This window comes from Somniosus microcephalus, chromosome 4, assembly GCF_052327205.1.
Source record: "Somniosus microcephalus isolate GS21.2 chromosome 4, FLI_Smic_1.0, whole genome shotgun sequence".
Classification (NCBI taxonomy): domain Eukaryota; kingdom Metazoa; phylum Chordata; class Chondrichthyes; order Squaliformes; family Somniosidae; genus Somniosus; species Somniosus microcephalus.
The window spans coordinates 223,379,291-223,388,944 of record NC_140990.1 but is presented as its reverse complement, the minus strand read 5'-3'; positions in this window follow the sequence as shown (position 1 = coordinate 223,388,944).

Here is a 9,654-nt window from a genome sequence, read left to right as displayed (position 1 = left end):
GGCTGAAGATGGAAAGTGGGGAAGCGCTGATGTGACGCCTGGGTTTTCCTCCACGCTATTCCCGTGTTCTCACTTCTTAAATTGGGCGAATGTACCGGGCACCCGCCGCGCCTCCCGCTTCCCACAGGACACCCAGACATTGCACACATCCGTGACCTTTATACACACTACATGCACCACACTGCAAAGCAAACTTTTAAAATGAGCCGGTTGCAATATAATAACATCTGCTTTTTATTTCTTTAAAAAAAAACCACCTCTCAAATGCAAACTTTGTACTATGCAATCGTCTGATACAGTCTGAACTGAAAATAAATCTTGGGAGTCAGTGTTTTCTCAAAGGTGCCGAGAACTTGCAGCGCTCGCTGACACTTGTCAAAAGGTTGGACCGAGATGGCGTTCGTGTGTTTCAAGGTCTCCTCTAGGTGGCAGCAGGCTCCTTGCGGACGAATACATGGAAAGGGAGGGTGGGGCCTGGGGCATATTTAGCCCGTGATGTAATGTATTCGGAATAGTTTTACCAAAGTACCTCTAGTTTTCAGCACTTCATACACTCGTTCTGTGCTCGCCCAGGCGCGTACCTAGTGTTTCATGCTTAGTATTCATTAACTGCAAACTAATTTTTAATGAAAATACTTTGCACTCCACACTGTCAACCAGCCACCGGCCTGCAACTTTAGTTGCGGCAGCACGCATCTTTCCACATACATGCTTCGAAAAGTTCCCATGTCCGCACCCTCGGTATATATTCCACACATCATTAAAACAAAAACAAAGTACTGCGGATGTTGGAAATCAGAAATAAAAACAGAAAATGCTGGAAACACTCAGCAGGTCAGGCAGCATCTGTGGAGAGAGAAACAGTTAACGTTGGGCTAGAAATTCATTGTAGCCCAGGAATGGGCGTTAAAATTAGAAAAGCTGGAGAATTAGCACCAGGCGCTAACGCTTTAGACTGCACGCAGAATTCATTCTCACTGCTCAAAGAAATGATTGGGACGCTAAGTCAAGTCTTAAAGGCCTAACTCAGTGGCGTTACACTCAAGGGGTGGACTAATGTCAGGTGCAGTCTAATCTCAACTCAACATTGTCCCAGTACTTAAAAGGCAGGTTCATTGCCGGAGGACTGAAGCAGGTGTGCTCATGGCAGATCCACCTCAGTCGGGTGGTCAGGGTGATCGAATGCTTCAACAAATGCTACATACCACCATCTGTACCACAAGCTTCACACACTGCCCAAAGCACCACACCCCCAGCACTTACCCACCAACAATCTCTAGCTACCAACACTCACACCTGCATCTCACGCCTTGCACACAATGATAGCTAATCAACTATGGCAGGCACAAGGGTCATTAGTTATTAGAATATGATAGGTGTGATATGTTTATGCATAAATTTATTAATGGAGTTTGCAATATTTTGTGATCTCTCATTTCACCTTTGCGCCCAGGAGGACGCTGTGATATGGCACGACAGAGGGATGGTATGATGGGCATGTGGTGAGCAAAAGGGATCTGGGGTATAAGTCATCCTGCTGTGTGGCTGGAGGTCTGTTTGGAGGAGGTGGCAAAGTTCTGTGACCACCACCTTGGTGATGTGGAGCCATCTAATACACTGCTCCTCACTTAATTGGAGGTAGGGGAAGTGCTCTCGAAATACCGGTTGAGAGCCCTGATGACCCTCCTCTCCCCTCTGGCCACAGGTTCCAATCTTTCTCATTGCTCCCGCTCCCTCCGCCATAGATCCTGGAGGGCCAGGTAGACTGCCAGTACACCCCCCATTAATGTAAGCCAAGTGTAGCACTTTGATATTTTTAAAGAATAAATGTAACTACTTTTTAGTTAACACTGCTGATACAAAAGAACTTTTAAATTCCTGAATTAAACTTTCACAATTTCAAACTGACAAGAAAGCACTGAAACTCCACTAACCTGACAGCTGCGACTCATTTCTCATGATCCCTTTAAATAACATCGCTGGAGCCGGCTTCTGCCTGCTTGATGCCTTCTCTCCCTGTCGCTGTCTGGTCGAGAAAATTAATTTTGCAGATCGGGCACCCAGTGAGCGTTGCACATTCACTGATGTCACGATCTGCCTGGCGTTGAAGTCCCCGACGGTACCTTGTACCAGCAGCGCAATGGGGCAACCGGATTTGACATGTGGCACTGGATTCACCTCACCCCGGCGTTACTGCATCAGCATCCTGTTAGCACTAGTACGCAAATGGGAGGCGCTAACCAACTGAATTTTTCCCCCATCATTTCTTACTTGCTTAAGAACTGTTAAAACTATAACTTCTTCCAGTTCTGATGGAAGGCTATACATTGAAATGTTAACAGTTTCTCTCTCCACCGATGCTGCCTGACCTGCTGAGTGTTTCCAGCATTTTCTGTTTTTATTCCACATGTCATTGTTGCATTGATCCAGAACACTCAACAGGTCAGGCAGCATCTGTGGAGAGAGGAAGGTGGAGCGAGCTTTTCAGATTTATGACCCTTGGTCAGAACCTGAAGATAGACATGGCATTGTGAGTTGGGGAGAGTCTTTTGTTAACAGCCACATTCAACTAGTACTCAATAGAATGCTTGGAAACTGATTATTATTGTTGTTGCAAATAATTACTTTGAAACTGGGTTATTAGAACAAAACGGAAAACTAACTTAATTATATTAATTATGTAATGTGTTACCCAGGCAGCAATAGTCCATGCCCCCCTCATACCCACATACAAACGTTTAAAGGTACACACTTGCCTGTGTTTACACAACTAGCTTCCGTGTATTGTGGTTGTCAGAAGGTAAATAAATAGCAGGAAGCAGGATTCTCTTCACCAGCAACATTTTGTTTGACTGGTTAATCCCTTCATAGGCACAATCCTGCAGTTAACTCCTATGCTTGACCAATTGTTCTTGACAGAGTTTTTGAGCTACATAAACAAATTTATCTTTGAAGAACACAACCTTTTAACAGTGATACAACCCCTCTTTTAAGGTGGTTCGACAGGTCTCACCATATTTTGCTATCAAAGCTGAGGTATTAAGATGGACTAGCTCCAGCTAACAGTGAGTGAAGGCTTTCTCTGCCAACCTCAGTTACAGTGTCTGTCATTGTGGGTGTGTGTGTCTGCCTGTCTGTGCCTGCCATTGATTGTGTGTTTGACTGTCTGTTTCTGTTATTGATTGTGTGTTTGACTGTCTGTTTCTGTCATTGATTGTGTGTGTGTCTGTGTCTGTCATTGATTGTGTGTGTGTCTGACATTGATTGTGTGTCTGTGTGTGTCTGCCTGTCCCTGTCAGTGATTGTGTGTGTGTGTCTGTCCCTGTCAGTGATTGTGTGTATGTCCCTGTCCCTGTCAGTGATTGTGTGTGTGTGCCTTCGGTCGCCTGAGGAAGAGAGTGTTTGAAGACCAGGACCTCAAACCCGACACTAAGCTCATGGTCTACAGAGCAGCAGTGATACCCGCCCTGCTGTATGCCCCAGAGACATGGACTATGTACAGCAGGCACCTCAAAGCACTGGAGCGGTACCATCAATGCTGCCTCTGCAAGATCCTGCAAATCCATTGGCAGGATAGGCGCACCAACGACAGTGTTCTTGCTCAGGCCAACATCCCCAGCATCGAAGCTTTAACCACGCTCAATCAGCTCCGATGGATGGGTCACATTGTCCGCATGCCCGATACGAGACTCCCAAAACAAGCGCTCTACTCGGAGCTCCGGCACGGCAAGAGAGCCCCAGGTGGGCAAAGGAAACACTTCAAGGACACCCTCAAAGCCTACTTGAAAAAGTGTAACATCCCCACCGACACCTGGGACTCCCTGGCCCAAGACTGCACAAAGTGGAGAAGCATCGGGAAGGCGCCGAATACCTCGAGTCTCTTCGCTGGGAGCAAGCGGAAGCCAAACGCAGGCAACGCAAGGAGCGCACGTCAACCCAAGCACCCCACCCACCCGCCCCTTCAACCACTGTCTGCCCCACCTGTGACAGAGACTGTAGGTCCCGCATTGGACTCATCAGTCACCTGCAAACTCATTTTTAATGTGGAAGCAAGTCATCCTCGGCTCCGAGGGACTGCCTAAGAAGAGAAGAAGTGTGTGTGTGTCTGTCCCTGTCATTGATTGTGTGTGTGTGTCTGTCCCTGTCATTGATTGTGTGTGTGTGTCTGTCCCTGTCATTGATTGTGTGTGTGTGTGTCTGTCCCTGTCATTGATTGTGTGTGTGTGTCTGTCCCTGTCATTGATTGTGTGTGTGTGTGTCTGTCCCTGTCATTGATTGTGTGTGTCTGTCCCTGTCATTGATTGTGTGTGTGTGTGTCTGTCCCTGTCATTGATTGTGTGTGTGTGTCTGTTCCTGTCATTGATTGTGTGTGTGTGTCTGTCCCTGTCATTGATTGTGTGTGTGTGTCTGTCCCTGTCATTGATTGTGTGTGTGTGTCTGTCCCTGTCATTGATTGTGTGTGTGTGTCTGTCCCTGTCATTGATTGTGTGTGTGTGTCTGTCCCTGTCATTGATTGTGTGTGTGTGTCTGTCCCTGTCATTGATTGTGTGTGTGTGTCTGTCCCTGTCATTGATTGTGTGTGTGTGTCTGTCCCTGTCATTGATTGTGTGTGTGTGTGTCTGTCCCTGTCATTGATTGTGTGTGTGTGTCTGCCTGTCCCTGTCCTTGATTATGTTTCAGCCCTGTGTTGGGCAACTGGCACCTGTGGAACTGCACCTCTGTATATGTCAGCAGTTTCAACAGAGCAATGGAGGAAATTAGAGGTGATTTTGCTTAAATGAAAGACACACACACATAGGCAATGGCAGGGAAAGACAGGGTGTGTGTATATGCATGTGTGTATGTTGCGTTTGTGACTTGCATTATAAAAAATCTAGACTGCAACTGACACTCATGGAATTGCTGTTTCTCTCTTTCTCTACTGAAACTGATAACTGATGCAGGGATACAATTCCATAAAGACCAGTTGTAGTCTGGTACCTTTCCTAAATGGCCATTCAACATGTACGAGCTTAGGCAGTAAGAACTCTTCATCTCCTTCTTAGGCAGTCCCTTGGAACCGAGGATGACTTGCTTCCACATTAAAAATGAGTTCTCAGGTGACTGATGAGTCCAATGTGGGACCTACAGTCTCTGTCACAGGTGGGGCAGACGGTGGTTGAAGGGGCAGGTGGGTGGGGTGCTTGGGTTGACGTGCGCTTCTTGCGCTGTTTGCGCTTGGCTTCCGCTTGCTCCCGACGAAGAGACTCGAGGTGTTCGGCGCCTTCCTGGATGCTTCTCCTCCACTTTGTACGGTCTTGGGCCAGGGATTCCCAGGTGTCGGTGGGGATGTTGCACTTTTTCAAGGAGGCTTTGAGGGTGTCCTTGAAGCATTTCCTCTGCCCACCTGGGGCTCTCTTGCCGTGTCGGAGCTCCGAGTAGAATGCTTGTTTTGGGAGTCTCATATTGGGCATGCGGACAATGTGACCCATCCATCGGAGCTGATCGAGCGTGGTTAAAGCTTTGATGCTGGCGATGTTGGCCTGAGCGAGAACACTGACGTTGGTGCGCCTATCCTGCCAATGGATTTGCAGGATCTTGCGGAGGCAGCATTGGTGGTACCTCTCCAGTGCTTTGAGGTGCCTGCTGTACATGGCCCATGTCTCTGAGGCATACAGGAGGGTGGGCATTACTACTGCTCTGTAGACCATGAGCTTGGTGCCGGGTTTGAGGTCCTGGTCTTCAAACACTCTCTTCCTCAGGCGACCAAAGGCTGCACTGGCACACTGAAGGCGGTGTTGGACATCGTCATCGACATCTGCCCTTGTTGACAGTAGGCTCCCGAGGTATGGAAAGTGGTCCACATTGTCCAAGGCCTTGTCATGGATTTTGATAATCGGAGGGCAGTACTGTGTGGTGGGGGCAAGTTGGTAGAGGACCTTTGTCTTACGGATGTTTAGTGTAAGGCCCATGCTCTCGTATGCTTCGGTGAAGGTGTTAATGATGGTTTGGAGTTCGACCTCCGAATGTGCGCAGACGCAAGCATCGTCTGCATACTGTAATTCGATGACAGAGGAAGGGACGGCCTTGGATCTGGACTGGAGGCAATGGAGGTTGAACAATTTCCCGTTTGTTCTGTAAATTAGCTCCATTCCAGCGGGGAGCTTACTGAGGGTGAGAATGAGCATTGCCACAAGGAAGATCGCGAAGAGCATTGGTGCAATGACAGAGCCTTGCTTGACCCCGGTCTGTACATGAATTGGGTCTGTGGTGGAACCATTGGTCAGAATCACGGCTTGCATATCATTGTGAAGCAGGCGGAGGATGGTGACAAACTTTTGAGGGCAGCCAAATTTGAGGAGGACACTCCATAATCCCTCACGGTTGACAGTGTCAAAGGCCTTTGTGAAGTCAAAGACGGCCATGTACAGCGGTTGGTGCTGTTCCCTGCATTTCTCTTGTAATTGGCGAGTGGTGAAGATCATGTCCATTGTGCCCCTTAGTGGGCGGAATCCTCTTTTGCGACTCTGGGAGGAGCTCTTCAGCCACTGGGAGAAGGCGATTGAGGAGGATTCTTGCGATGACTTTCCCTGTGGCAGACAGCAGTTAAACTCCTCTGTAATTACTGCAATCGGACTTGTCACTTTTCTTGAAGATGGTCACAATTATGGCGTCTCTGAGATCCCCTGGCATGCTCTCCTCCTTCCAGATGAGTTCATGAATTTGCACCAGTAGTGCTTCTCCGCCATGCTTTAGCGCCTCAACAGGGATTCCATCTGCTCCTGAGGCCTTGTTGTTCTTCAGTTGTCGGATGGCCTTTTCAACCTCATGCTGGGCTGGGGTTGTGCTGAGATGGTGGCGGGTAGCATGCCGCGGGATCGAGTTGAGGACACTCGCATCGAAGATAGAGTCTCGGTTAAGGCGATCTTCGAAGTGCTCCTTCCAGCGGGCAGACTGCCTCCCTGTCCTTGATGAGTACCTCTCCATTCTTGGCCCGCAGTGGGGTAGGACCTTGGGTGCTTGGGGCCGTAGGCGGTCTTGACTGCGCTAAAGAATCCACGCACGTCGTGGTTGTCAGCTAGCTGCTGGATTTCCTGTGCTTTCTCCACCCACCACCTGTTCTTTAGGTCGCGAGTTTTTTGTTGGACCTCGGCCTTCAGGCTATGCTTTTCCATTTGACTATGCTTCTCCACTGGACTAGTGATCTAGCGACTAGTCAATCGCGAGTGGAGCTCGGGGCCAGGGATCGCGAGAATATCAGTGCTAATTTAATCCTGTGAGAGACAACATCACTCATGTCCGAGGCCGGGATGAAAGAGTGAGGACAAGCCCTGCAGCAAGTTCAAGGCCCAGAAGTGGTGCAGTGGGGACCAGCAGTGGGGTTGGGGCCCAGGGGAGGTGCGGCACGGGCCAACAGCGAGGTCGGGAGGACCACAATGCATCCTACGAAACCCAGGCAGAGAGGACCTGTGGGAAGGAGGTTGGAGGACAGTAACAGTATGTTTGTGTGTGTGTGCCAGGCCGTTGTAGCAGAGCCTGGTCTCCAATCGTCTTGGATCCCCTTGCCGTTGGACCAAGACCTTGCTCTGTCAAGCCCGTGTGGTAGCTGGTGTGCAACGGCCACCCCATGTTAAAAGAAATCACGCACAGGCACCTTCCACCCTTTAAAATGAAGTTCAGGACCCTCATGGACAACCCCAACAGTGACAGACCAGAACGCCATACTGCTATCATCGCCCGGGAGCTCAGATGTTTCGACATTGACATCACCGCCCTAAGCGAGACCCAGCGGGCAGGGGAAGGCCAGCTCAAGAATAAAGGTGGTGGCTACACCTTCTTCTGGAAAGGCAAACCTGAAGAATGGTGCCTCCATGGGGTAGGCTTCGCCATAAAAAATGAACTAGTTGGGCTTCTCAGAGACTCCCCTCGTGGTATAAATGAGCACCTCATGACTCTTCGGCTCACCCTAGCCTGGAACCAGTGCGCTATGGTTATCAGTGCGTACGCCCCAACACTGGAAGCCACAGGCGAGATCAAAGAGGAATTCTACTCCAGCCTCGAACAATCCCTGTCCCGAGTCCCAAAGGGCGACAAGCTGATCCTCCTTGGCAACTTTAACGCCAGAGTTGGAAAGGACACAGACCTCTGGGGAGGTGTGATTGGCAGAGAAGGGGTAGGGAAAGCCAATTGCAACAGTACACTCCTCCTGACGAAATGCTTAGAACATGGCCTTGTCATAACCAACACCTTGTTCCGGCAGAGAGACAAGTACAAGGCTTCATGTCAGCACCCTCGCTCCAAGCACTGGCATCTGCTGGACTACGTCATCGTCTGAGCGAGGGACCGCAAGGATGTCCGCATCACCCGCGCCATGACAGAAGCTGACAACTGCTGGATAGACCACTGCCTAATCCGCTCTGTCATCTCCATCAATGTAGCCCCAAAACGGTGGCGGCAACAGAAACAATGCCGCAGGAAAATCAACGCTGGAGCACTCAAAGACCCTGCTAAGAAAGCCCTATTCAGCCTGCACCTCACAAACAACCTGACGACTCCCAGTGATGCAGAGACACAGAGTGTCCACAGCGCCTGGTCTGCACTCAAGGCCTCCATAATCAGCACCTGTGAAGAGACGCTTGGTCACTCGACCAGGAAACACCAAGACTGGTTCGATGAGAATGACCAGGAGATCCAATAGCTAATAAGCTGCAAGCGCAAGGCATTTCTGATCTGGAAACAGCAACAGAACTCGAGAGCAAGAAAGCAGCTCTACAGACGCCTGAAGTAAGAACTGGCAGGCTATTTGATCACGGGTGAGGTCAATGCTGTCTTCACCTGTTGTCCTTACACATCTGCTTTCCAGCAATGGCCAAAGAAAGTGATCAAGAGTAACAATACCGGATGATTTTTCTCCTCCCTCCCCCATGGAATGTGGAGTCAATGGGCTGGATTTTCATTGGGCCGTGGAATCGGGATTGGAGGCGTGTGGGGGTTTAAAATCTTGAAATCGGGGGTCCCGCCCCCAACCCGCCTCCATGCCAGTTTCAAAGGAGGCGGGTACCCGCCCCACACTGGGACCCGCCTCCCTGAGGCGGGAAGGGGATTAGTGCCAATTAACTGCCTGTTAACAGGTAGTTAACAGGCAGTTTTAAGCCTAATCCCTATTTTTATTGTTGAACTGTGGGATTCCAAACCACGCCAAGTTAGCGAGGCGGGCCGTCGGGATGAAGGGCTTGGAGGGGTCGAGATGTCCGGTGTTCAGGTGAGTGATGGGTGCATGAGTGCAGAGGTAAGTGTGTTTGGTGTGTGTAAGGTGTTTAAAGAAGTTCTACTAACCTTTACTTACCTTTACAGTCTTCCTTCAGGTCTCGGGAGTCCCTCATCTCACCGGCACAGAAAGCAGAATGGCCGCCAGCTGTCAAAATCTGCAGCCTCTGCTTTCTGTTCCGGGGAGCTCTCTAAATCATCCTGAAAGGAAGGAATTAACCTGGAGTACAGATTGTCAGTGTTTGACAGCTTCAAACAGCTGTGAAACGCTGATATTTCATCTGTCAAAAGGTCTTGACAATGTGTGATGTAACCTGTTGCCGGGTGGCCCTTAATTGGCCTGCTGAGCCCGCTGGGCGGGCTCAACAAGGTCAATCAAGTCAAAATCATGTGGGTTGGCTAGAACTC